At 41.8% G+C, this 27,892-nt stretch overlaps 2 protein-coding genes across 12 annotated transcripts in view; one reads left to right on the top strand and one right to left on the bottom strand.

The window, feature by feature from the left end:
* Positions 1-27,892, top strand: part of NRG4 (neuregulin 4) — a 121,392-nt gene that overhangs the window by 5,704 nt on the left and 87,796 nt on the right. The gene's annotated exons all lie outside the window — the stretch shown is intronic.
* Positions 1-27,892, bottom strand: part of TMEM266 (transmembrane protein 266) — a 124,599-nt gene that overhangs the window by 87,850 nt on the left and 8,857 nt on the right. The gene's annotated exons all lie outside the window — the stretch shown is intronic.

The following is a 27,892-nucleotide window of genomic DNA, read 5'->3' as shown; positions in this document are numbered from 1 at the left end:
GACCAAAGATGAGTTCTCCTGTAGCCAGATGTGCTAGATTTCTACATCTAGGGAGTTTTTGTTGTCAGGGATCAGTCAGTCACACTTGTGATTCCCAGTCTGCATTCTGAAGTGGTACAATCCCCACAAGTTTGTAAAGTTAAAGTGTGCCGTTGAGTAGGTGTCGACTCCTGGTGACCACAGAGCCCTGTGGTTGTCTTTGGTAGAATACAGGAAAGATTTACCATTGCCATATCCCGAGCAGTATGAGATGATGCCTTTCAGCATCTTCCTAGATCGCTGCTGCCCGATATTGGTGTTTCCCATAGTCTGGGAAACAAAACAACGGGAATTCAAACCAGCAACCTCTGGCTTGCTAATCAAGTCATTTTCCCGCTGCGCCATTAGGTGGCTTCACAAGTTTGTACCATTTGCTTTTCTTCAACATGTAGATAAGTTTTGAGAGGAACTGTTCAGTTCTGAAGACAGAATCCTAGTATATTAGGTTCAAACATTCAATGCTCTCCACTAATATGGGAAACTAATTGAAAGAAGGTGATCAAAAGAATTCTTAAAAAGACACATGGAAAATATTACAAATGAGATATTCTATTTAATTCTCTTATTGTTTCTCATTCTTTGGCACAATGACATATCTTATCTGTGCAATCTCAATGGCTATAGAGATACTTTAGCTGAAGTCTGGGATACTCCACCAAAAGATTGCATGCCATTGCCATACAAAAATGCTTCAGGAGTCATGCATGGACCATAAACTCACATCTGCCTTTAAAGTTCCTTAATCTTATAAAATATACTTAAAAAATAGTGCTGTAAGCTCTACACTGAAAAAGGAGATCCCAGCACTGGACGTAGCATAATTTTTCAGTCATAACCAGGGTTAAGCATTGTTTTTGGTTGTGGCTAGGGCAACAAATAAAAAGAAAGAAAGAAGTCAAATCCAATAAGAAGCATCAAAAAGCTTTGCATTAAAAGCCACTCTGCGGCAAATGAAATTTCCTGGTACTGAGAAACAGCTAGTTTCCATCATCTTTCATTAACACTATGGGCACCTTTCCAAGAAGGATGCATTTAATCGGTATGAATTTGTAGCATGAAATGTATATCTTAAAGGCCAACTACATAATAACACAAGGTCATACTATTCATATAAAGTATAGCGATCTTCTTCTCTCAAATGCAATTCACTCCATAGTTTAGCTCCCACTGACAAATATTCTTGCCCATTAAAGACTGTACGTTTGCAAACAGCTACGGTGACTTCATCCTGGTGCCCCATATGGTAGAGCATTTGCCAGACTAGACCAAGCAATTAATCAAAATGTGGTATCCCATCTCCCGCCTTCTGCCTTAGAAGATCTCAGTGGCTTGCTGCACAACATGGAACCTGAGATTCAGCTCTATTCTGACAGCTTCGGGGTTAGCTGTACCCTAAAATAGGAGGTCTGACTGCCCTTGTCACACAGTATATGAAGGGTGAAACTGCACACTACATGCTTGCTCCAATACCAATATTTTCTCTCATATTTCTCTTTGTGTAAGGACACATTTGTCTTTGTGTAAGGACAGAATTTGCTTCCAGAGTGGCAAAGCCTGACTCTCTTGCCTCCCAGTGGATTTTTTTAAAACATGATTCAGTACGTATTTATAGGAGCACTCTTTATATTCTAGCCATCTCTTTTATCCCAGATTAAATTTTTTGTAGTGTTCTTACAGGCAGTAACCTTAGAATCGCCACTTGACCCTTTCAAATGCTCACTGAAAAAGCAGAAGTAATCCCTTCTTTTGTGTTAACATTTTCTGCTCACAGGCTCTACTCTCTTATTCGCATTCATAGGATCACCTTGCTCACCTCTACAAATGTGGTGAGGGGGCGGGGCAATTTTGCCCCTTGATCTAAAAAGATTGATTGGCAGCAGGCTCAAAAAGAACATGAAGCATTTCTTCATGCACCAAATATTTAATAAGATTTATCTATCACTTAAATTAAGACCATTTATATCCTGCCTTTTCACTTTTCAAAATAATGCCAGAATGGCTTACATACATACATACATACATACATACATACATACATACATACATATGAATGAAAGCAATACCTAAAAATAAAGCAAACATTCAAAACAACAACAGAGACAGCAAGCAATCATCAGTATAAAAGACAATGAGCAGACTGGAAAAAACACAAATTATACATATGGCTTGTTCAAAGCCTGCTGGAACAACAGGATCTTCTGACAAAAAAGGAAAGTCATCAGGGGAGATGCCAGATGGATTTCCCTGGAGTTGCAGAAGAGCCTTCGTGCAGCCACAAAGAAAGCCCTCTCCTGTATTCCTGCTCACTGCATGTCAGAAGATGGCAAGACACACATAAAGAGGGCCTTCTCAGCTGATCTTAGCTTGGAAAGTTGTGCTCATACAGAAGAGGTGACCTTTAGCTACTTAGGGTTTTACAAAGTAATGACAAGCACTTTGAACTGGGCCCAGAGATGAACAAGCTGGTATATTCCATGCTCCGGAAACCTAACTCTGTTCAACACCATAGTAGCAGCATTTGGAATCACCTGAAGTTTCTCACTGCTTTTCAAAGGCACTCAGTGGAGCATGTTGCTGTAATTCAGTTTTGATGTGACTATGCCGACTCGACGGCAAAACTTTACATTTATGGCATGTGTAACTATGGCAAGATGTGCAGTCCCCAGAAATGGGTGCAGCCATTTCAGCTGGGCAAAGGCACTCTTGACCTTACTGCCTCAACCTCAAAGAGCAAAGCAGAGTATAGAAGAATCCTCAGACTGTGAACCCAGTTCTTCAGGCAGAGTACAATCCCATACAAAACAAGCAGAGCCCTTAATTCCAAAACCTAACCAACTGTTCTAAGCAACCAGGAGTGCTTTTCTCTTGTCTGTTTTTAGAAGCTGTGTGGCGAGTGGTCTGCCCTTGGCTCCATGGCCTACCTTGCTGTCTGATACTTCAGCATGGTGTGAAAGCTGGTTTGCTAGCTGCTCGATTTCCACCCTACTCTTAGATTCCCATGAAAGCCTACTTAGTGGCAGAGCCAAGGGGGAAGTCAGAAATTCTGGGGAAAGCTTAACCAACAGGGGATCACTCCCTGTCTAGTTGCTAGTGTAGATAATGCACCAGGGTGACTAAAGCGGTTTCAGTCTCAAAACTGGGCTGAAGTCCAGATTGAGATGGAAGGTAACCAGCATCTAGAAACCCCTGGAGCTGTATCGAAACTATGCACTCAAACACTGTGCCCCAAAATGCACTGTTAGAGACCAGAGGGCCGCATACGTTGATTTGGCTGACTCCATTTGTCCACATTACCAACTCCTCCTTCCCCACAACAACAACAGAGTTATTTCACTTAGATGGAGAATGCAAGAAAAAGCAGAAATCCCATCTACTGTTTCCCCCTTCTCAACACTGCATAGCAAGCAAGAGGAAACTCCACTTCTCCCACAAACCCTCCAGTAAACAGAGGGTTTGGGAAAGAGTCTGAGCATCAACTCATGTGCATAAGACTTTTGACAAAATACTTCCACTGTTTTTCTTATTCAAACCTCAGCTGAAGTGAGAGAAATACCCATCTCTCTTCCAAGCTCTCTGCACTTGTCACAGAGATTCAGGGAGAAGTGGAGTCTTCTCACACCTGCATGGAGATTTTTCCCACTGTTTCTTAAGTTCTGCCCAAGCAATATGGTGAGTGGAATTATGAACTTGAACTCCTTCAAACTTGCTGGTACCACATCTTCATTTAGGAAGACATTCTAGCAGAACATCATTTTATTCCAGGGGTGGCCAATCTGAGGCTCACCAACAATTTATTATGACTGGGATTGACAGGAGTTGTAGTCCAACAACACCTGGAGAGCTTCAGATTGGCCACCTATCCATTCCACTATGTAAATTATTGGGGATGGAGCTCAGCGGTAAAGCACCTGTTTTGCATGCAAAAGATCCCAAGTTCAGTCCTTGGCATCTCCAGGAAGGGGTGGGAAAGACTCCTGTCTAAAACCTTGGAGAGCCACTCCCAGTCCAAGTAAGCAATACTGAGTCACATGGACCAATGGTCTGATTTAATATAAGGCAGCTTCCTATGTTATGTAGAAGTCATTGCTAATTGATGTAGCAATAGCAACTAACACAGATGGTTTTTGTTTTTAAAGGGATAAGTCTATTAACAACAGTCAAAGCACAGATCTTCCATGTTCAGTGGCAGTATAAACCTAATCATCAAACCTGGGGATGAACAACAGGGGGAGGGGTTATCTCCATCATACTCCGCTTGTGAGTTTACAGGGGAATCTAGCTGGTCACTTGGAGACAGTTCTCGACTAGATGGACCCTTGGCCTGATCCAGCATGTGCCTTAATTCTCCCTGTTAGATTGCCTGCATGGATTTATATTCAAGTCTCCACTGAATTCCAGAATAATCTGATTAACTGCTCCCATTTTTAGCCTATTATTAGCACACTTTGATCTTCTATCTGAAGAAACAGTACCAGAGTGTTATTCAGTGTTCCCTCTAACAGGGATTCCCATATGTTGACTACAACTCCCAGAATCCCCAGCTGCAATGGCTTTTGTTTGGGGATTCTGGAAGTTGAGGTCAACAACACCTGGGAATCCCTGTTAGAGGGAACACTGGTTATATCCTAGAAGTCTCATTACCTTGGAGATTGAAATCAGGATCACCATTAGTAAGGAATGGTCCCAAAGGAGAAGGGCAAGAGCACTGGCTACCCAAGCATTAACAAGCCAACACGGCATTGAATGTCTGATACTTTTAAGAGAAACTGCATCCATGTCCGATTTTGTTTCTACAAGCCAACACAACTGGGACATTAGATGCCAGTTTGTTAGGTTAGGGCTTCTATTGCACTAGCACAGGAATCTGTAACCCTGAACAGGGTTTTAATGTTATAATAAAAGATTCTGTACACCAACCATGACGTTTCCCTAATCTGACTACTGGGAGTGGATGCAACACGCTACACAACAGTACTATATGGCCTACGGGGTGAACCAGTAAGCCAGGGAATAAGGAAAAGGAGGACTTTCCTCTTGCTTCATTCAACAGCTCTGTACAGATGCTGGGTAGGATGAAGCCTGAAGCCCTTTTGCCCAGCTGATCTTTAACAATCACTGCCTGAGCCTCCAGCCTTGTGTTTTACTCATACACAAGCAGGCAATGGGAGCACATACAGCTCCCAAAATAGGGTAGGACACTTCTCCTACCCTTTTAATCATTGTGTGTCAACTGCCTTAATGTATCAGAGACCTGACCGAGGTGGAGACAGAAGCATGGGTATACTTTTAAATAAACTTATATACAGGCTGCAGGATAGAGAAATCAATGATTGTTTTTAAATTCCAATTTTAAATCTCTATTTCAATTATAATTAGATCTCTCACTTTAAAAAATAGTTTCAATTGAAACCTTACTTTAACACAAACATGTTAAAGTTAAAGTTACAATCATATAATGAATCATGACTAACTATCAAAACAGACTGAAGTAAGGCTAATTTTCCATATTAAAAAGAACATCTGATTTTGAGATTATAAGAGACACTACAAGTCTTGTACTACTACAGGCTTCTTACTGGGCACAAGATCTAGCGAGTCATCATAGGCAAGGATCCAGGAGATGCCATCTTGGGATCATTCTCTGAAGCCATATGGGTGAACCTATATACCTATCTTATATCCTCCAGTTACTGGAGCTCTGCAATGTGTTCAGTTCTCACATTATGAAATATTTATATTAAGCAAACAGCAAAGGTCATTGACTTGTCTTGTTGAGAAATACTATTTTGTCCTGCTGCCAGTTCTGGGCACTTCCAGGCCAAACCTACATGTTTATTTGGAAATAAGTCCTACTTTGTTCCATGGCAGGGGTTCCCAACAGGGGTCCTGGGGTACTTGAAGGGCTGCCAAGAGGTACTCAGAGCCCGCTTGCCTCTCCATACTGCAGTTGCGTTATCTGTTCCTCATCTGAGGATCGTCAGCTAAGTGCACAAATATATGTTAAGATCTCATACAGCTCCCATTCATATCATGTGTAGGACCTGGTACTGGAAAGATTCTCAGGACTTACAACTATCAAAAAGCATTATTCAAGTGCAATTTTAGCTAGTCTAAAGTTTTCCTATATTTATGCTCTGCAATCTAAGGTTACTTTTCTTGTTGCAACAGCCAAGGTATACTACTGCAATTTCAACCATAAATGGTTCCCCCACCCTTTGATGCAGGAATAACTGTGCGACTGTTCACCATTCCCTCTCACTCTGTGTTTAAAATCACCAGAGATGTGCACGAGCTGGCACACACAAAGGCCACAAATGCTTCTGGATACACCATGTAACATGGAATTCAGAAAGAAAAGCACATTAACGGCCATAGGTGGGTGTCCTGAATCAGGGGCTGGGGGCCGTGATGGGTTGGATGTGGGTTAATAAACTGAAATTGAAATTGGGCTGCCCTTGAAGAATATCCGGAAACTGCAGCTAGTGCAAAATGCGGCAGCTAGGGTTTTATCTGGAGTTGCCCGGTGGGAGCACATCACACCCATTTTGAAAGAGCTGCACTGGCTACCAGTTTGTTTCCAGGTCCAATTCAAGGTGCTGGTTTTGACCTTTAAAGCCCTTAACGGTTTGGGCCCAGGATACCTGAGAGACCGCCTGCTCCCTAGGGTTGCTGCCCGCTTGACGAGGTCATCTGAGGAGGCTCTGCTCCAGGTGCCGACAATGAGGGAGGCTTGTTGTCATGCATGTGGGACATGGCCTTCTCAGTTGTCCCCAGACTCTGGAATGCTCTCCCGGTGGCTATTCGCTCCTCGGTCTCCATCACAGCTTTTAGAAAGCATGTTAAAACTTGGCTTTTTGCCCAGGCATTTATTTGATTCTCTGCTGCTGCTCTTTATAGTCTGTATTGCTTTTATGCTTTTGTTTTAAATTTTTAATCAGATTTGTTTAATATTTTTTTCACTTAATATTTTAATTGTGTCTTTTTTACCATCTTTTGTTTAAATTTTTGCTGTAAACCGCCTTGGGATTGCTTTAATGAAAGGCGGTACATAACATTAAATAAATAAATAAATAAATAAATAAATAAATAAATAAATAGGAATAAGAATATATAAACCTATCCAAATGAAGCACAGATATGCTCAAGCACATAACTTTGTGTAAAATATTTAAACTTCATTATAAAACTTAAGACGGAGCAGCAGTACAATTTGGATCTCTAAACCCATTAAAACAAAACACACCCACACACTGTCACAGCATGCCCTAAGCAAGGAGGGGACTCCATGTATTGGGTGTGGTTGGTTCGTGGGAAAGAGTTGTACTGTTGTACTCCATTATAAATGATACCCACAGAATGCAATGGCATTCTTGCAGTTGTACTGCATTTCCTCCTGGATTAAAAAATACAGCACCCTGAACAACAAAAATTATATCTCTATAAAAACACTCGTGGGATAAAGACTGTGTGCAGCTAAAACAGGATGTATCTGCCCTCTCTCACACAGCATGCACAGAGGGATCTCTCCTCCCTATATGAGGGGAGGAGCAAGTATGGGTTCCCTAAAGAAAGTTCTAGAAACATCTGAAGGCTGCTCATCACTGGCTCAGAATGTAACTATGGAACTGCACAGAGACCACAAAGAAGAACAGTGCGACCACACTTGGAGTACTGCATACAATTCTGGTCACCATACCTAAAAAAGGATACTGTTGAACTGGAAAAGGTGCAGAAGAGGGCAACCAAGATGATCAGGGGCCTAGAGCACCTTTCTTATGAGGCAAGGCTACAACACCTGGGGCGTTTTAATTTAGAAAAAAGACGACTGCGAGGAGACATGATAGAGGTCTATAATATCATGCATGGTGTGGAGAAAGTGGATAGAGAGAAATTCTTTTCCCTCTCCCATAACACTAGAACCAGAGGTCATCCCATGAAATTGCCGGGAAATCTAGGACCAACAAATGGAAGTACTTTTTCACACAACGCATAATCCACTTGCGGAATTCTCTGCCACAAGACGTGGTGACAGCCAACAAACTGGATGGCTTTAAGAAGGGTTTGGATAACTTCATGGAGGAGAGGTCTATCAACAGCTACTAGTCAGAGGGCTATAGGCCACCTCCCGCCTCAAAGGCAGGATGCCTCTGAGTACCTGTTGCAGGGGAGTAATAGCAGGAGGGCATGCCCTCAACTCCTGCCTGTAGGTTTCCAGCAGCATCTGGTGGGCCACTGTGTGAAACAGGGTGCTGGACTAGATGGGCCTTGGGCCTGATCCAGCAGGGCTGTTCTTATGTTCTTAACAGGATAGGAAATCAGCTTCATGACAGGCCATGGCCTCTGCTTTGATGAGCTTAAAAAACCATGGCTGAACAAGAAGAGTTTGCCTTTTAAAAGCATTTATAAATTCTATCATCCCAAAAAGAACTAAATCCAAACTAAAAAGATGACAGACTTTTAGATCAGTACAGTATAAGTAGAAAGGAATACATAATATGCACAGCCTGCGGCCATTCACGATTTCCTTGTATAGATTGTGATCCATCCAGCTCTTCCAGCAGTCTACGAACAAGACATTTAAAGCCCAAATATACAGTGTGGAAACACGTCAAAGGTAGCCTTTAATGAGAATGCTGCTGCCATCTGTGTGACAGAGACCAACCAGTCAAACCACAATCAAGCTGGTATGAGAAGTTCAGAATGTTCGGAACATCTCAATTGACAGTAAGATGTATTTTGACCCTGGGAGAGTAGGCTGTGGTGTATAATTAAAGTTTTCAGAGGCACTGCCTACTCCTGACAAATGCTGTTCTCCACAAAAACACACAGACGGCAAAGGTAGAAGTCCAAAGCTACATTTCAGTTTGGGCATCACATTGTTTAAGCAATCTTATGGCAGAGATGGGCATTGTCAGAGGGCTCTAGGTAGACATTTGCATGGATATAATCACACAAGATGCAGAACATGATCTGCCCCAATGCATCTGGCAACTCCAAGAGAATCTCAGTATATTAAGAAAGGGTAAATGCCCCTGTCCCCTTTACCAAGCCTGGCTAGGCTTACTGGGTCTGGCCTCAGAGAAGGGATGGGGAGGGGGTTGAGCGTCACCCTGTGCATGCCATGCTGCTTGTGTCTGCCCCTCTCTGGGTGACCCTGACACTTGCCACCAGCCAGCCTCTCATCCCCGGCCAGCTCCTTATATGCCTCATCACAGGCTATGCATCGCCCGCCCCCAATTATGGGGCCAATGCCCCTCTCTATTCCCTAGAACTGTCTACCCTTTACAGCTGCTGCCAATGCCTCTCCCCCTCCTCCTGCTGAGACCCCCTCCTTTTGGGAGGTGTGCTGCTGATGTTATCCTTGTGCACCACCCCTTTGGCCTTTTCAGGGCTCTGGCCCTCCTACGCTGGCTCCGTGGCTGAAGCCTGGGCCCGCCACAGGTTGCGGAGGATCGCTGGCGCCCAGTCCCCGCCCATCGGCAGTATTTCCTCCACTTCTCCCCGGCTGCCACCTGTCCCTGCCTCCTCGGACCCCCTCACCACTCTGTCCTTGAAGGTAAGGACAGCTGGCCTCGTCAGACAGGAGTCTTATATTAACTTAAGTATGTAGTACACTGCTCTGGGCTCATTGGAAGAATGGGATATAAAATGTAAATGTAAAATAAAATAAATAAGTAGAGTAACAATTCATAATCATATTTCTTAAACTGTGGTCCAGGTCCTTAGTCCACTTTCAGGAAGATCCAAAAATCCTAATGAAAATAGCAGTAATTCCTAAAAGCCAAAAATTTCATTAATGTTTTCACCATGAAGAGGCAAATCACTTTTGTTTATACTTTAAAATTCAAATGAAACATAGCTCATCTGTTATGCAGTTCAAGGGGCTTGGGTGAAAACGTCAAAGAAAACCAAATTGTGCATCTGTTTTGTAGCCAGCAAGGCTAAATACAAAAGCCTCATTTTACTACAAACATCTTTAGGATTTCAGAATGCCACTCATATAGGAGTTACATGGTGGGAAACGTGGTATCCCAAACACACCCACACACAAGCCAGAACCATGGTCCTCAGTTTCATATTAAACAACCATTTTTACACAATCAGGAATGACAAGCAAGCCAGAACAACTCAAGAGTGGACCTTGGATGTCAAAAGAAAGCAGGGCTAAATGTCTCATTGCTCTGCCAATACCAAGGAGAAGGAGGTTGAAAACACCTCTCATTGTATGAAAGAGCAGCTCTTCACATACTAATTTATATACCGCCTTTCTGCCAAGTCACGCAAGGTAGTTTATAATTTAACACTCAACTTAGAGCTCCATAGCCTGGGCTTCTCTTTTTCCTCTGCCTCTCTCAGGACACACAGTTTTAAGTAGCCCTAGGAAGGTGGGGAAGTGGGCTGCTTGCAACTGATAAATATGGCTATCCAGTTGTCACAGACCAAACACACTGAGCTCTGTTTCTTTCTGTCAAAGGGCATGTGCTTTTGTCTTGACATCTCCTCGCTCTAACAACATTCCCAAGCAGGAATTCTCTTCAGTTGCTTATCACCTCCAGTCATGTCCTTTTTGAAAACAAAACTAGTATGAACTTGCAAGAAAGACTTTGACAAGTTAGGATGACCAGATGCAAAGGGAAATAGGGCTGCTATCTTTAATAGCCATGTGAAAAGATATTTCAGCAAGCCCTTATTCACTCTTGTACAGGTAAAAATGAAGGTGGTAAAGGACTCCTAACCACCTTCTTTGCACCTTGGTACTGTGGTTAAAGAACTCACAAAAATTCTAGTGCAGTCCTGTAACAGATGTCCCCTAACATAACAAAATTCCTTTTTCAATGCATTAGAAGCACAGATGCACAAAAGTGAATGATTTTTAGAAAGAAATTATTATAGAAAGAAATTATTATAGGCTGAACCAGAATTCCATACCAAAAGGGTTATCAGAACTGCTCCCACTTTAATAATGCAGATCTCTAAAAAGAATGTAATGTTGGCTATATATATTTTTTCAAGTGGCCCAGAACGACAGTTCACTTTAAGCAAAGTATCAGAAACAAGATTTCTACAAAACAAATATTACATAATTGAAAGAAGGCGGGGGGGGGATCTCTCTAATACCACCATATACTTGTTTCCTTCTGCACTTATTATAGGCAACCAATGCAGCTTCTCTACTCTGATAACCAGGAAGTAGTTATCAGTCCTGGCAAAATCCCATTTAAGACTACAGTGTTCAGATTGGTCAATGTTTAAGTAGGCTGTGGGAAAGATTCAGATGAAAGCTATAAAGATCTCCAGTGTGGGGTAGCCATATTCATCTGTAGCAGCAAACACAGTTTGTGGTAAAGACCAACAGCTTTATTGTAGCATAAGCTTTCTTGGACTAGAGACCATTTCATCAGAGGCATTACATATTATCCTCAATTGGAACGTATATACTGTACGTAGGTATAGGGGGAAAATGTAAGCAGAAGGGCTAAATGCCCCAGAAATGTAAGAGGGGCAATGTGGCCCCTCTTACATTTCTATGCAACCTTAAACCTATGTAACAATTCTATGCAACCTTAAATAACCACAGTGCAATTCACAATAGCAGTAATTGGTGATAACTCAATCATCCTAGTCTTGCTAACTTAATTAACAGCTGTAGTGAGAAAGAACCATTATTACTCTGAGAGCAGCCTTCAATACTCCTGCTGTAGAAAGGCAAGATACAGATGGAGACAGTACAATCATTTACCCTTGCTAACTAAGCAAGTCACCTTTCAATGTGGTGATCCTCTTATATTTAGCAGGGGGTGTTGTCGCTTTAAAAGGTGTGTCTTTGCTGTTAGTAGGGGTTAGGATTCAGCAGTTTCCCAACTGGAGTCTCTCTTTAAAATTCCTTTATTGAAGAATGGTGACTTTCAGGTCAGCAACAGGAATGTTCTCTCTGTGAATGCTGAATGCTGCCATGTTTTTAAACATGTCAAGTGTGTGCCATTTATTCTTTGGCATAGAAACGGACCTGTTTGTCCTACGTAGCCAACAGAAAGACGTTGATGGCAGGTGACAGCACACTGGGGAATGGGCAGATGACTGAGCCCCTGCAGTAAGGGTGGTGCCCAAATGGCTAGGAGGGCAGTGTTAGTATTTTGTCTTGCTGCAGAGCTGGATCCCTGTGTTTGTGTCCCCATCGCATCTCTCTTACGTAACCTGCTGCTGCTTGTAAATAGGTGTTTCAATTTAAAAGGCCATCTATGAACAGTCTATCATCCAAAGTCTCTGAGTAGGGTATGTCATTCATGATATGTTGGCAAAGTTTGGGCTAGGAACTGTAGGTAATAGGAAAAGCTGTACTGTCACTTTCTTTTCTGGATCTGTCCTATAGGTTTACCTGAGTATCAGTCTGGCCTTCCTTCGCAACCTGATTTTTCACCTCATTGGATGGGTATTGCAGATTTAGGAATGGCTGATGTAAACCCTTGAAGGTCTGAGTCCCTGACCAACAAATGCAGTTGTATCATGGCTATAGAGCAAGGCTGCTCAACTTCGGCCCTTCTGCAGATGTTGGCCTACAATCCCATAATCCCTGCCTATTGGCCACTGTGGCTAGGGATCATGGGAGTTGTAGTCCAAAAACAGCTGGGGGGGGCCTAAGTTGAGCAGGCCTGCTATAGAGCAATGAAAGGAAACACAAAAGTATATAAATTTGTATATTGGTCAGTTGGTTTTCAACGTAGGGATGGTGTTTGTGTTCCCATCATGGCAATGTCCATAGAGCAAACCTGCTATGTGGACTGGTCTAGGCTCAGATAGAGAATGGTGTGAAAGTTGTTAAAACCTAGTCAAACTTCTCAAGAGCTTCCTGGGCATGCCTTCAGATGATGAAGATGCCATCTATGTATCTCAGGGACAGATGCTGAAGAAGAACTAGAGATAACTGCCTGAAATACACAACCTCCAAAGAGTGGGATGCTATGCTGTCAATACTCCTTTTCACCTACCTGCGTAATAGGCAAAAATGCACCTTTGAAAGACATGGCCCTCTTATTTAGCAGGGAGAGAGTAACTATCCCTATTCATCCCAGCAAAGCTTCCCTCTGGTGGTGGTCGCTAGTATCTCTTCTGTGATTTTGTTGATTTGTTTCATTTTTAAGACTATGAGCCTCTCTGAGACATCTTTTCATACTTTTGTTATGTAAACCACTTTTTTTTCTGTTGAAGCACAGTATCTGCATATTCTTAAAATAATCGTCATCAGAATTAGCTGCCAAAAGGGATAATAAAATCAGTAAAGTGCAAAGTTATTGCCAGATTCCAAAGAAACTGCTCCAGTATTTGACACAATATGGCTTGGCTGCTGTTGCACCATAAACCCCTGATCTACTGACCTAGACTGTGTGTGTACCAAATTTAAGCTTTCCAAGCACTCTGGAAGTAGTTTAATCATTTGGGATATTTCATTTCTTCCATTTTGAGGAAGAATCAGTAAAACCATCTTTTAAACTTAGTTTTTATTCATACATATAAGCTAATACATTGGAACTATCGTATTTCAGCCAGTGTGGAATTACTTCCCCCAAGTGGGATAAACTTCATGCCCACCACTCCCTTTTGAGGAACAGATATACAAATGCCCAATATTTAAACTTTTTTAAAACTGGAATGCCTGGGACTGCCTATTTCAAGTTCATAGGTGATGCTGAATTACCCTAAATATAATAATACATCTGAATTTGTACTGATACAGTCACATCTTGTTAATTTGTCCTTTTCTTCTAATAGATGGTTTAGATTAAGATGGGGACAGCAATAATTAAATTGGATTCCTGTTTATCTATATAGAACATTTGTGTACATTTTATGAACAAAAGAGGAGAGATATGAATTGTACTGAAAGTACTTATGGTATTGTGTACTAGCTTGAAAATGAAATCTGCTACACATATAATCAGAAAGTCTCCCAGAAAATCTGGAGAAAAAATGGACATTTATATAGCTTTCCTTCAAATTAGGGGCCATGAAAAATATGCCAAAATAGTTTAGTTATTTCCACAATAGCTAGAAAGCTTACATGTGGTGAACACATAGCCCAATACATCCCAGTTGAGAGAAAAGTCTGATACACACACATGCACACACACAGATATCCCCCCCCCACCACCACCAAGGGGATTTAGACAGCAGACCAAGACAACTGCTCATGCAAGGCTGCACAGCTTTGGGCCTCCACTATTGTTGGACTACACCTCCCATAATCCCTGACTATTAGCCACTGTGGCTGCAGATGATGGGAGCTTTAGTCCAATAACAGCTAGAAAGTCAAAGTTGCACAGCCCTTTGGTAACGTGATTAAGTGATCAGAAAGTGTCCTTTTAAACTCCACAAGTTTATATTGTACTAATAGACCGTATACTGTAGACCATTTTATGTTCATTGGTTGAATCATTGAACGTAAAATAATCTACAATCCATCCAGAGGATCAGAACCTTTCAATCTGCAGGCAAAAGTGTGCAAGGGTCCTTTAAGAACAGAAAACCAACCACCCCAAGTAGCATCCCAGCAAAACACCACAGCAACATCTGAGTCTGCTCTGATGTTAAGATTAAGCTCTGTCTACCTTTGGAGCTGTCCAAGGTCCTGCCCATCCTTGAACTCCTACCTTCTCTTACAGCTATCTAAGATTTGGATTCCCTGCTGGAATTCTTCTCAGCTTGCCAGAGCATGTATCTCCAGTTGTTGGTGAGCAGGAATCTCAGCAGCACACAGAATTCCTTCCAAGAAGTTGTATATCCACTGTCTTATTTGAGAAGATAGGCAGCAGCAGGGATCCCTTCTGAACAGTGAAGGAAGCATCTGCTGCTTCTTAATGCTGCCATATCCCAGCACATAATAAAAGAACACTCCACTTCTCTCGCAACCCTCTGCATATATTGGGGGACTCGGAGGAAGAAAGGAGGCAAGCAAACACGATGGCTGGCAAACCAAATCAAGCCAACATTTGTGGATCCCCAACATTAACCCAAGTCCAGCTAAGGATTTAATTAAGAGCGCAATGTACATTCCCCAAGTAAAATACAATATTCATGCTGCTGTATCCCAGAAGTTAATTCATAACAATCTGAAATCTTCCTTGAAATATGTATTTAATATTGTGCTCCTCTTACATAAATAAGACAGGGCCTTTTTGATTGTGGCCCCTCAGCTTTGGAACACCCCTCCCTGAAGAGCTTCACTATGCTCCCTCCCTCAGTGTTTAAAAAAACACAATTGAAAACACATATTTTTAAAGAGACTTTTTAATGTTTCATCTCTGTTTATATCTGGTAGGTTCTTTAGTTTTTATAGCTTTCAGTTTTTAGCTTTTAAAGTTGTAATTTTAAATGTGGATTTAACGCGGTCTTTTAACTTGTTTAACTTAAATTTGGTTAACCTTATTAGTCTTATTTTACATTATGTCTTTTTATTATGTTGAGAGCCGCCCCGAGTAATAGTGCACTGGAGGAGCGGGGTATAAATACTGGTGATTTCTGGTGATCTCGCCTTCCTTCTGCAGCCATTGGTGCCATGTGAAAGTTAAGTTTCTAAGAGTTGCAGGACCCTCAGAGACATATTTACAGAAGACAGATGCAGCTGCAGAGGGAAGGGAGGAACTGCTGGAAATCACCCTTCCTTTCTGTGCAATGTTGATGGTGGCCTATGTCTAGATTTTCTGGCAACCCTCCACTGCCACCACTTGCCTGCCACAGACCTCCAAGTCCCCTGCTCATCACTGGTTGACTCCCATTATACTACAGTGGTGCAGTATAATGATGTCGCCATCCCAATAACAACAGATGCTGGGGTGGTGATGTCATCATACTGCATCACGGCGATATAATGGGCCATGAAGGTAAATGGCAGATGAGTGTGGCAGTTCCCCCTCACCGGCCTGTGTGCAGAACGATGGTTCCGCCCCTACCTCTATGCGTATGCAGAATCAGTTCCCATGCACAGCTCTGAATGTAGATGTAGGCCACTATTTAATATACTTCTACTCTACCTTTCAGTTAAAAACTGAGGAATCTTACAAATTAAACACAGCAATTGTTAAAAAAATATAGTTAAAATAATAAAAGCAGCACACCGGTAAAATAAGCAGCTACAATCATAGCAGTCTGGATAAATAAGAAGTAGCTAAAATCCATATGGCATCAGGCAAGTCTCCCTGGGACCAACATTCTAAAAGTGGGACACCATGACTGAAAAAGGTTTTTCCCAGTTGCCATCCACCTGATTCCTGATGCCAGGGGCACAAAGAGAATGGCATCAGATTAATAGTTGGTCAGATAAAAGGAGGTCTTGAGCAACCTTGATCCAAGCCAAGAAGTGCTTATTAATTCCCACACCCAAGGACTCGGCACTGGCATACAGATCAAGGGTTACATGATCCTGACATAGTTGAGCCTTCCTCTTGAAGATAAAATGTCCCACCTTGAGAGGACTGTCCATTCCACAAATCCTTCAAAATCTCTTCTGCCCAAAGGAGCATGTCAGAAGCTCTTAAGTGAACTGTGCTATTTCTTAGACCCTTGGTTACTCTCTCCTGTGTTTTGCAATGGCAATACAATAAGGCTACAGATTATTACTCTAAGCACTATTCGCCCTTTAGAAAAGCCTAAAATAAGAAACTTTTTTTAAAAAGCTAAATGCTTATATACACACACAAACTGCACATTTGCATTATCAAAAATTTCTTAATAAAGTAATCAATTGAGGTTCTGTTTGTTTTCCAGAGGAAACAGATATCAGATAATCTTTTTTCTTTTAATTAATGCCCAGTTTGCACATAAGCAAGACACCTCACACACTGCCACTAAAAAAAAAAAAAAAAAAGGCTTGGGAAACATACATTTAATATCCACTGGTCGTGATGTGTTAATTTACCGGGGGGGGAAGAGACTCACAATGCAAGCTGACACAGAGAAGAAATTAACATCACATGCCTGCAGTTCATATCCTGGCATTTCCCAAGTATATTTCATTTCTGCTAAAAGCTAACGAAGGCATGTTTCAGAAACAGGTCTATTAGTAGATAAGACCAAATGAAGGCAATGGAACCACTGAATCTCAAACCAACTGAAGCAAGAGTCGAAGAAAACCTAGGTGCTTAGCTGCCTGAAGTTCTGATGTTGCCTCTTAGGAATCTAAAATATCTTTTCAGCTCTGTGCAGATAAGGTCAAATATTTCATGGGAATTTTAAAAAATAGGAAATATATTTCTTGTCATTGTTTTAATCTTAACCATCACTAGAAAAGAATTTCCAGTTTTTAAATCTACATCAAACTTTAGTGCCAGTATGTTGGCTTACAGATCACAGCAGTCTGAGTTAGCTAAAAGGTTTTAAGATGCAGGTTTTGCAGGAGAGCCCAATTTTTAATTTGGAAGACACAAAAGACTGTAGACTTCATCAGGTAACTTCTATAGGCTGCTAGTTCCTCTGGCTATCCTGTGCCAGAAGAAATGATGCATTAGTCCCGAACAAATGAACTCTTTGGGAATTGTGGCTTTACATATTTATATATAGCTACACAACTAGAGAGAGAGAGAGAGAGAGAGAGAGAGAGAGAGAGAGAGAGAGAGAGAGAGAGAGAAGGCCCTCTCCTGCAAGGATTACAATTTAATCTGATCACAGTAGCACAGCGTCAACACAAAATGGAAAGAAGCAGATTCTTACTCTGACAAGATGATGACTTTGACGAGCCAAGCAATAAGTGATATTGCATCTTCTAATTAAAAGTTAATCAAATGTCAAAAACGGAACTGCTTCCATGTACACTATTCAGTCTCATACGCCATCCCTCTAACACTAATAAATATGGCTGAAATGAAATCCAAGAAAATTCACCATTTACAGAGTGTGATTAATGTTAGCTGAGCTTGGTAGCCAGTTACTATTTCTACTAGCCAGAAAGGCAAGGCTCTCTCAATTCCTGTTCCACAGAGTAAATATCTATTTAATTAAATAATTATTTTCTGCATGTAGATCGCTTTGGGAACTTTAGTTGAAAAGTGATATATAAATACTCGTCATATTTGTATTTTGTTCCCTACCTGGTTAAAAGAAATTTTACAGAAGTAAAGTAACAGGTGATATGTACATTTGTAGCAATCTCTTCCCTCCAATCCTTGGGACCAAGTGCTTTATGGACCAAAGCAAAAGAAGTGTTTGGCATGGAATTTAAGAGAAAGTAGGAAGATGAGGAGAGAAGGAAGGAGAAAAATGATAGTTCCATTTATATAGTTTTCTGGAAACAGAATTCACATTACATTTCCGGTAATGAATTAGGTGGACAAAGTTTGAAGTCACACTCACATGACTACTTTAGCATTGCACTTTGAAAAATAATGATGCTTTTTTTTTTGAAGCCATAAGAGTCATCCAAAGATTTGCCTGGAATGTGCCACTATTTGCAATTCAGCAGCCAGCTGAGTATTAAGGCAGAGAAGAAAAGCAGTCCTCCAACACAATAATTTGCACTACACAATACTTTTGGAACAGCTCTGCATTTAGCAATAAAAGTTATTTTAAAAGCTTTAGATTTTGAACACAGAGTGATTGGTTAGAGTAATTCCTGCAAAGTATGACTGCAATACAATTTAAAAGTATTCATACCATGCAATGCACCTCCCAAAAAATCCAAATTCTGCGCCAAGGAAAGATAGGTTTTCTCCTATGAACATTGTATATTTTCACTGATTTATTTTGCATAGTACATTCTGTATTCAACTTCCATTTTGATATGAAATTTTAAGCCAAAAAAATAGAGAATATGAAAGGAATGGTAACATAGCTGGTCAGTAGAGAAAGGCAAATTATCATTAGCCTGACTCCTAGAAGAAAACACAGACCAAATAAAGGAAGCACCCACCAACGTGCCAAAAATGAGAGCAGTTTGATTCAAACTATAAAGAATATTTTTTTTACCAAAGATCTCTTGCAAGGTTTTTAAGTAATATAGATACCCTTGAAGTGGGCCTTATTGGCCAAAACACATTGCGTTTCCAATAATTTTAAAAAGTTCATATATTTACAAGCATCTTGATATGTGGCGTGTCTTTGTTGGCTCAGCTCCTAGAAGTCACCTTCTGGACTTGATTTTGTTTATGGGCAGAATGAAGCTGACCTTAGAATAGGGGAACTTCTGCCAGTGCCCTTGGAACAGTTCAATCACTTACTGGTTAGGTACTGCTAGAGATGTGAAGGCCCATTAAAAAAAACCCAGAAAATTTTGGAAAAAGCATTTTCTCCCTTGAAGGACTTTGGAGCCCCCCACCCCACAAAATTTTTTTTTAAAAAATTGGGGAGGGGGGAGAAGGATTATGAAATGTTTTCTTTTTGAATTCTGAATGTTTAAGAAAAGGTGTTCAAATATATTCATATAAGGAAAGGTGTTCTGGCCTGTACTCTCCCAAGCTTCCTGCTTATTTCAGATTCCTCCCTCTTCTACAACATGTAAAAGAAACTGGTGTATGGTTGGAAATATACCAGATCAAGAAGTAAAGGAGCATGCAAAAAGGTTGAGAGGCTTGTCTTCAGTTAGGGAGGCAACTGATACAGGTGGAAGAAAACTCCACCACCATGGTGCCATCTGACAGAGCTTTTACAAGCAGTTTGCAGCCTTCTCCAGCTTGGTCCTCAAGGTCATCTGAAGGAACCTTTGATAGCCCACTGAGACTTATATAAGCACCACAAGGACAAAGTTGCTCATATTTGCCTTGACTTGGACTCTACAACTCCTGCAACAGAATCCATTGATGTGCCCAGTACACTGTCTCATTCTGTTTTAGTGGAAGTGTTTCAGCTGTTGTAGTCTGAGGATACCGACAAGAGGCTTGGTGATATGCAAACAACCACCTGTTTGCTTGACCCTTGACTATCATACCGTAGCTAACAATATCTAGCAAAAGGGAATTCACTTGCTAGACCCAGGAAGGGATTAATGTGTTACTGCATGAGACAGCGGTCTTGAAGGAGACAGTTGTGAGACTACTCTTCCTTGCAGCCTAAGGATTGTAACAGCCACCAGTCAGCTACTAATAATATCCCCCTTCTTGAGCAAGTCACTCAGTGAGTGGTTGCCAGGCAGTGTCAGGCACTCTTGAATGAAATTGATTATCTGGATCCATTCCACTCAGGTTTCAGACTAGCTTCAGTACAGAAACTGCCTTGGTTTCATATGGCAAAAGGAGGGCAAGGGAATATGACCCTGTTAATTCTGCACAAACTCCTAGCAGCTTCTAATACCATTAGCCAGGCTACCCGAATTGGGGACTGGAAACATTGCATTTCAGTGGTTCCACCTGGAAGGCCAATTCCAAATGGCAGTGTTGTGGGGACTGCCGTTTAGGCCCATGCCAGCTGTCATATCAGCTTTCACAGGGTTCCATCTTATCCTCCATGTTTTTCAACATCTGCATGTAACAATGAGTCATTCTGATGGTTAGAACAAGGCTCCATCAGCACAATGATGACACCTAGTTGAAGTCCTACTTTTCATCAGATTCAAGTGATGAAGAGGAGATGCAGAATCAGGGTCTGGGATGAGGGCCAATAAACTGAAATTCAATCCAAATAAGATAGAGCTTCATCTGATCAGAGACGTGGTATTCAACCTATTTTAGATGGGACTGCCTTCTGAAGCATTATTCTTCATTCCCTGGTAATATCTAGATTAGACTACTGCAATATGGTGTACATGGGGCTGCCTTTGAACACTTTTTGGAAAGTTCTGTTAACAATTGTATTTTGTACCACTGAAACCGACTATAGTGAGCATCTCTTACCAATACTGACACAGTTACACTGATTTTTGTTTCCAGGCACAATTCAAAGTGCTGGTTGTCCTCTGCACAAGTTTTGGGCAGTACAGAAATGTAATAATAAAAATAAAGTCCCCAACAGCTTAGGATCTAGATTTCTGAAGGACTGTCTTTTATCACATGAATCTGTGTGGACCCTATATTCATTTATTATTCATTACATTTATATCTCACTTTTCCTCCAAGGAGCTCAGAGTGGTGTACATGCTTATGTTTATTCTCACAACAACTCTGTGAGGATAGGCTGAGAAATACATGACTGGCCCAGAGTCACCCAGTGAGTTTCATGGTTATAAGGGGATTCGAACTCAGATCTTCCTAGGCCTAGTCCTTTAGGCAGGTGAAAGAGAGAGTGTGTTTTCAACTGTGGTATCCCATATGTGGCATCCCCTCCTCAGAGAAGTTTGCCTGGCATCAACCATGATGTCCTTTTAGCATTCAGACAAGATTTAATTTGCCCAGAGTTCGTTCCAGCATGTGGGTTAGCTAGTTTGAGTTGTCATTTTATGGTTCTCCTGGTTTTATCGCTTGATGATAGTTGCTGCTTCTGAGGTTGTATGAGGATTTATAGATTGTATTGTTTTTGTCTTTATACATGCTGCCTAGAAAGATTATGCTGAAGGGCAGTTAACATTTACTATAGGTATATTTATATACAGTGAACAGCAGCATACATCAATATAGAGCCCAAACCCTTATTCATGAAACTTAGTATGCCTCAAAGTTCCATTTGGTTTCAGAATCTTCAGGGAAACCAACCAATACATTCAGGCATAGAAAACTAAGGTGTGTCATGTCATTCCTGGAATGCTGAAGCCTGTGTCAGATCAATACCAGACTCTGAAAGGAGGCAGGGCATCCTAGATACACACTTAGTCTTAGGCATATGGTATCAATTCATATTCGAGCCACACCTGCAGTCAGTGCTAGCTATACTGTACATGACATTAGCTGCTAATCATGATAATCATGACCAAACTCTGAAAGAAATACCCTCAGGCACACACAACCCTCCCTATCACAAAAGCTCAGTCCTGTATAACTATATTCTCTCATTCATACTCACAACTCCAAAAGGAAGATACTATTACATCATACTTGTCTGTACTGGATATGTCAGCAAGGACCCATTTGTCAAATGTAAGAGATAGATGATATAAACAGTAGCCTTAGGTTATTGCCATATAAAAATGAACATTAAGGGACACCTTTGAAACTGGCAAGATCTAATTAGTAACCTGAAGAAAACTGCAACACCTCAAATCAGCACAGAAAGACTTTCAACACCTTTGTTTTGCCCTAAAACAGAGATTCTGGTCATTTTCACCATGTTAATGCAACCTCTCTCTTATTTAGCCTACTTTCCAGTCTGCTTATGAGATCACCTGGCATTCTGTGTGTGTTTCCGTGTGTGTTTCCGTGTGTGTGTGTGTGTGTCCGTCCCCATGTGTCAACTTTGCAAAGCCTGGACCAATATGAACCAAATCGGGTACAGTTATAGGGTCACCTCAACGGCATAGTTTGTGATGATGTCATCCACCCCGATCCAAGATCCTGGATGCATAAACTTTTGAGATGCAAGTGGGCTACCTGGTGAAATGCCTAACTGATTTGAACCAAATTTGCTACAACTGTAGGGACACATAGGATGCCCAAATGGCATGGTGTGTGATCAACTCCAATTCAAGATGGCGGCCATGTGAACATCTGAGGCACAAGCCAGTTGTAGAGATAGTGAAAGGAAAGTAGGCTGATTAGTTCTTACTAAAACAACTTGTTTTAGCTTTGGTAGGGGATTGGGATGACTTGGCAGAATTTCAGACAATTAGAACCACCACTCCATGGTTGTGTTTTTTCCAGGAAATACCACACCAGAATTTCTGGATTGGGGATAAGCCCACATTCACACATAACACAATCCTTTTTTTAAACCATGTTTAAACAATCTGGAGTGGGCAGTGGCGTTATGCACTTACCTGAAAGTAAGCCCCACTGAAATAAAGAGATTTATTGTCAAGTAATCCCCACCAAAATATATGAGATTCAATGTCAAGTAAATGCTTTCAAAAATTCTGTCTGTGATGCCCAAGCACTTCTTAAATCCTTGTTTCAATTAAACTTCAAAACATGCATAGAAGCAAGAGAATTCCCCAATAAATGCCAACACAGAATCTTTTGCATAGTCTAATGACAGAAGTATCTTCCAAATATGACAGGTAGATCAGGGCTTGTCAAATCCCAGGTGCTAGGGAGCCATGGCACCTATTAAATTTAACTGTGGTGTCCAGACTAGGCTATTCAGAGTTAGTTATTATATATGTATTTGTCCCAGGCAGCCCTGTTTCTGTTCTACATACATTATTTGTAAAGGGGATAAAGAGAAGTCCATTACTCTCTGCCTCCACAATGTCCTTCACAAAGTCTGGTAATTCTGTCAAGTCTCAATTATCAGCTCCAAAATTTAGAGCCAAACTCCTAGATCCCAAGAAAATTTGTCAAAGCCTGCAGGTCTCACAAATTTACACAGCAGCCTAGGTTTGCACTGGTATGAGTACAGTATGGACTGGCAAAGGGTACATACCTGTACTTAACACAGCAAGCCATATCAAAAATATTTGCTGAGTTGGTAGTCCACTAATATACATATCTAATAGAATACACAACACTTTTCACAGATCATTCTCAAAAAATACCAAGCAACAGTCAATATTGTTTTCCAACAGACAATCTTCAGTACATACATCTTCCCAAACCAATATTAGAGTTGAAAAACAAAATTTAACTTTCTGTTTACTTAGTTCCTTGTTTTAGATTCTTGAAAATACCATTGCAAAATGCTCACATACGAAGACACAAATGCCAGACATGGTTTTTAATGAAAACTGGGACCCCCGAGAAGTCCCATAGGCTGCACAAGAGCACCTTAGGAGGCAATTCCTATCTTCTGTGGGCATAACAGATATGTGAAGAGATAGGAATGCACTCTCCAAAACAGTTGATGGGCTAATACAATTGAAGTTAAAATGCAAGCATAGAAAAAGAAGCAAGTGGAAATTAGCTGACTTTCAGAGCACCAGACAGAGCAAGTAAGCTCATTAGCTTCCCTAGACAAATGTATGAGGGGCATGGTATTGGGAGAGGGGGCATGCTCTAATAATAACTGAAGAGAAAAGGAGGAACTTTTGTCCAAGCTATTTTCCCAGTCACAATGTCATCACAAATGACTACATCCAGAGATGGGATATTAGACAGGGCCATTGTTAAATTGAAGTTTACACAGTCTTGGCTTGTCTCTCACCTAGTTTTATGAGCCTGAAGGGGACTATTTATTTATTTATTTATTTATTTATTTATTTAACAGATTTCTATACCACCCAAAACAGTTCTCTGGGCGGTTTACAAAACAATTAAAAACAACCAATAAAAAGATTGACATAAATTATTGTACAAAATGTTCTAATTCAATCCAATAGTGGAGCTTTTGGATAACTCAAGGTGTTCTCAGTGAGATTTCCTCTGCTAGCAATTATATACAGGTGCACCAGAACATTTAGATATCATTGTGTTGAAGAATTTTATCTCATTGGCTTGATAAAGAACATATTAGGGGCTTAGGTAAAGATAAAGTGTGCCGTTGAGTTGGTTTCGACTCCTGGCGACCACAAAACCCTGTGGTTGTCTTTGGTAGAATACAGGAGTATTTATCATTGCCATATCCCGCACAGTATGAGATGATGCCTTTCAGCATCTTCCTATATCACTGCTGCCTGATATAGGTGTTTCCCCTAGTCTGGGAAACATACCAGTGGGGATTCGAACCAGCAGTCTCTGGCTTGCTAGTCAAGTCATTTCCCTGCCGTGCCATCAGGAATAAAACTGCCATATTAGCAATTGAGAATAAATTCTCTTATATCAGACTGTTTGCTGATCTTGGGATATCTTGCAGGTACACAATATCTGTTTAACAGGAGCCATCTCTCTGAGTATTTTTCCTTGCCCTTGCTTATGAGAACCTGTGGTAAGATCTTCAGGGTCCCCAAGTGTTGACTGGCCTTGGTAGCCAGTCATTTTTTAAAAAAAGGTAGTGTCCCCCCTGCTATATAAACTAGACCAGGCACCCAATTAAAGAGAGTTGATTAATCTATTAAAACTGCATGTGAGAAATACAAAAGGACTAAAGAAAAATGCATACTGTGTCTTTTTAGAAGATGGACGATACACACGTGCATCAGAGGTAAACATCTTAGAAGAGGCATTCCTCATTCTCACACACAGAGAAGAAGGAATGCCTCTTCTTAGATTATGCTTGCCATTTGCAGTTTTTTCCTTGCATTTTACTGCCTCTAGTAATAATAAAAATTAATGCCTCTAAAAAACTAGTTGCAGGGGAGGGGCACACCTTCATCTCTTACCTGTGAGCTTCCCAGAGGCAGGGCCAGAAGCCTTGCAGGAGAAGAAAACATCTGCTCCCCAGACAGCCCAGGGTGAGAGCCTGCTCCGTTACTGTCTGTCTGCTGCTATTTGCCTATTTACTTGCTGCCCGCTGCATGCAGCCTGACCTGTGGGACTGTGGCGGCGGCTGCTCTGTGGGGAGTTTGTGTAGGACTGGGGCCCAAGGTGAGTCAGAAGTACCCAAATACCACTTGCCCGGACTAGCCAACTCTGGGCCTATATAGGAACACTGCCTGTGGTGGCAGGCCAGCCACTGAAGGGAAAACACCAAAGGGTGGCTCCCCTTTGGGGGAGTCACTTTGGGGTATAATGAGGGTGAGGGTCAGGCTTCTTGGCCCAGGAACTTATGTGGGAATGGTGGTGGGGGGCAGTAGTGGGGTCTTTTTATTTTAACCTCTGTTTTCGTTTTGGCTGAGATTAGTTTCTAATGTGTCTGGGTTTGTCTGGAGATGGTGAGACAGGGGTGTATCCACTGATTATTGGGCAGCTATTATGGTGGTGGTGGGGAATAGAAGAAGTAACGTTGGCAAGTCAGCAGGACATTATAGGGAAAGGGAACCCCCTAGCTGTTCCCCTACCGGCTGTCTTGCCAGCTCTTTGACCTCGAGGAGCAGTGCCAATCACCAGCTTCTTCCTCCAGGGTACTCTGTTGAGGAGCAGGTGCGGGGACATGGGTGGGGAGGTGGAGTGGCTGTTATCTATAAGAACAATACCTCCCTTGCCAGGATCCCTGTTGAAGTGTCTGACCATATCGAATGTTTGGGGACCAAGGATAGACTGGGACTTCTGTTGGTGTACCAATCATCCCGCTGCTCAACGGAATCCCTAACTGAGCTGACGGACTTGGTCTCTGGCTTGGTGTTAGTGTCCCCAGGCTTGTGGTGCTGGTGGGGGACTTCAATGTTCGCTTCAGGAAAAAATTGCCTGGGGTGACTCCGGAGTTCATAGAGGCTATGACAACTATGGACCTATCACAAACCGTCTCAGGACTGACACACATTGCTGGTCACATGTTTGATCTGGACTTTCACTCTGATCAGGGTGGTGTTCCATGGGTGGGGACTCCTGTGATTTCACTATTGTCATAGATGGGCCACTAGCTGGTTAAAGTTGGACTCACAATCACGTCCCATCTCCACTGGTGTGAGGGGCCTATTAGGGTGGTCCATCCAAGGTTACTGAATCTTGTTCAAACCCTCCTTCCCCCTCGCCACTGAGTTCCATTAATTTTACCCATCTGTGTGTCTTTTAATTGCACTCTAAGCCTATGAACATTCCATCCCATTGTCTTATATGGGGGCAGTTTGGGGTTTTTGGTCCCTTACTTTTTTGTTTTCTTTAGTTTTTTTTAAAACCAATGCATCTGCAGAACACCCCAAGTCTGCCAGTACCTCCCACTTGGCCAAAGGTCTTCCAGTTATGCATGCATAAAGATCATACAATTTCCAGCTCTTTCGGAAGTAGTATATAGATTTTTGGCTGCCACTAACTCTACTTCTTCCCATGCCCCCTGGCATAGGCAGATGACTGGGGGCATCTCTCACTTTCGGACAAGCCAGGCCAGGCATTTGTGGACATGCTGTAGCGGTTGCTTTTGTGGACATATGGGTGCTTGTGGTACCTATATGAATGTGCATGCACAAGAGCTGGGCATCTACCAGGTGCTATTCTACCTGTGTCAGAGGGAGAGGCAAAACAATAAGGCCCCCTCCATCAGTCTGACTGAGACCAACTGCTATGTGGCTCCACCCCTCTTGGAACTGTCTCGTCTAATGGCCATAGCGCATTGTCTAGAACAGGCCTACCTAACTTTGGCCCGCCTGCAGATGTTGGCCTACAATTCCCATAATCCTGGCTAATGGCCACTGTGGCTGGGGATTATGGAAGTTCTAGTTCAAAAACATCTGGGGAGCCCAAGCTGAGCAGGCCTGGTGTAGAACCTGCTTGTTTTGTCTATTAGCCATTATTTTCAACTATGAACCTCCTTGAGTGCACTGGGAGAAAATCAGTGTGTAGTAAATAAATAAAACATAACAATGCAGAACGCATTCTGTAGGCTTGTTATACAGCCACTTAGCAACCAGCTAGAACTCACTTCAACCTTGCTTTACTGCTATTGAATATTTATTTAGTACCAACAGAATGCAAAGTACAAGCCCCGAGGGTCAGTGGGGCAATGGCTATAGGCACAGCCTTGCCCACTTCACACAGAAACTTTGCCATTGCATTTCATGGTAAATAGCAGCAGCCTCCTAGATGCAACCAGGACTATGGATTTGTGTTATTTCAATTCCCCCCCCCCCTTTTTTTTTGGTAAGCTGCTTTGTGAATTCAAACAAGCCAGAGGCAGCCAGAAGGGTGAATGGAAGACGGTTGTGGGGGTAAGGAGTTCTTATCTGGCTTCTACGCTTCAGTCTCCTCTGGGTGGAGAAGGGTCTGGCCAAGGCTTTTTCTTTGCTCTTGTCCTCCTTGCTGTAGCCTGTTTGCTATCAGGGGCTGAACTCACTCTAATTGTGTTCATATATATATTCTGCACCTGGCCAAACTGCCTGATT

Source organism: Hemicordylus capensis, chromosome 10 (assembly GCF_027244095.1).
Source record: "Hemicordylus capensis ecotype Gifberg chromosome 10, rHemCap1.1.pri, whole genome shotgun sequence".
Taxonomy (NCBI): Eukaryota; Metazoa; Chordata; class Lepidosauria; order Squamata; family Cordylidae; genus Hemicordylus; species Hemicordylus capensis.
Note: the sequence above shows the minus strand (reverse complement) of the source record. Positions and strands in the feature narration are given on the sequence as shown.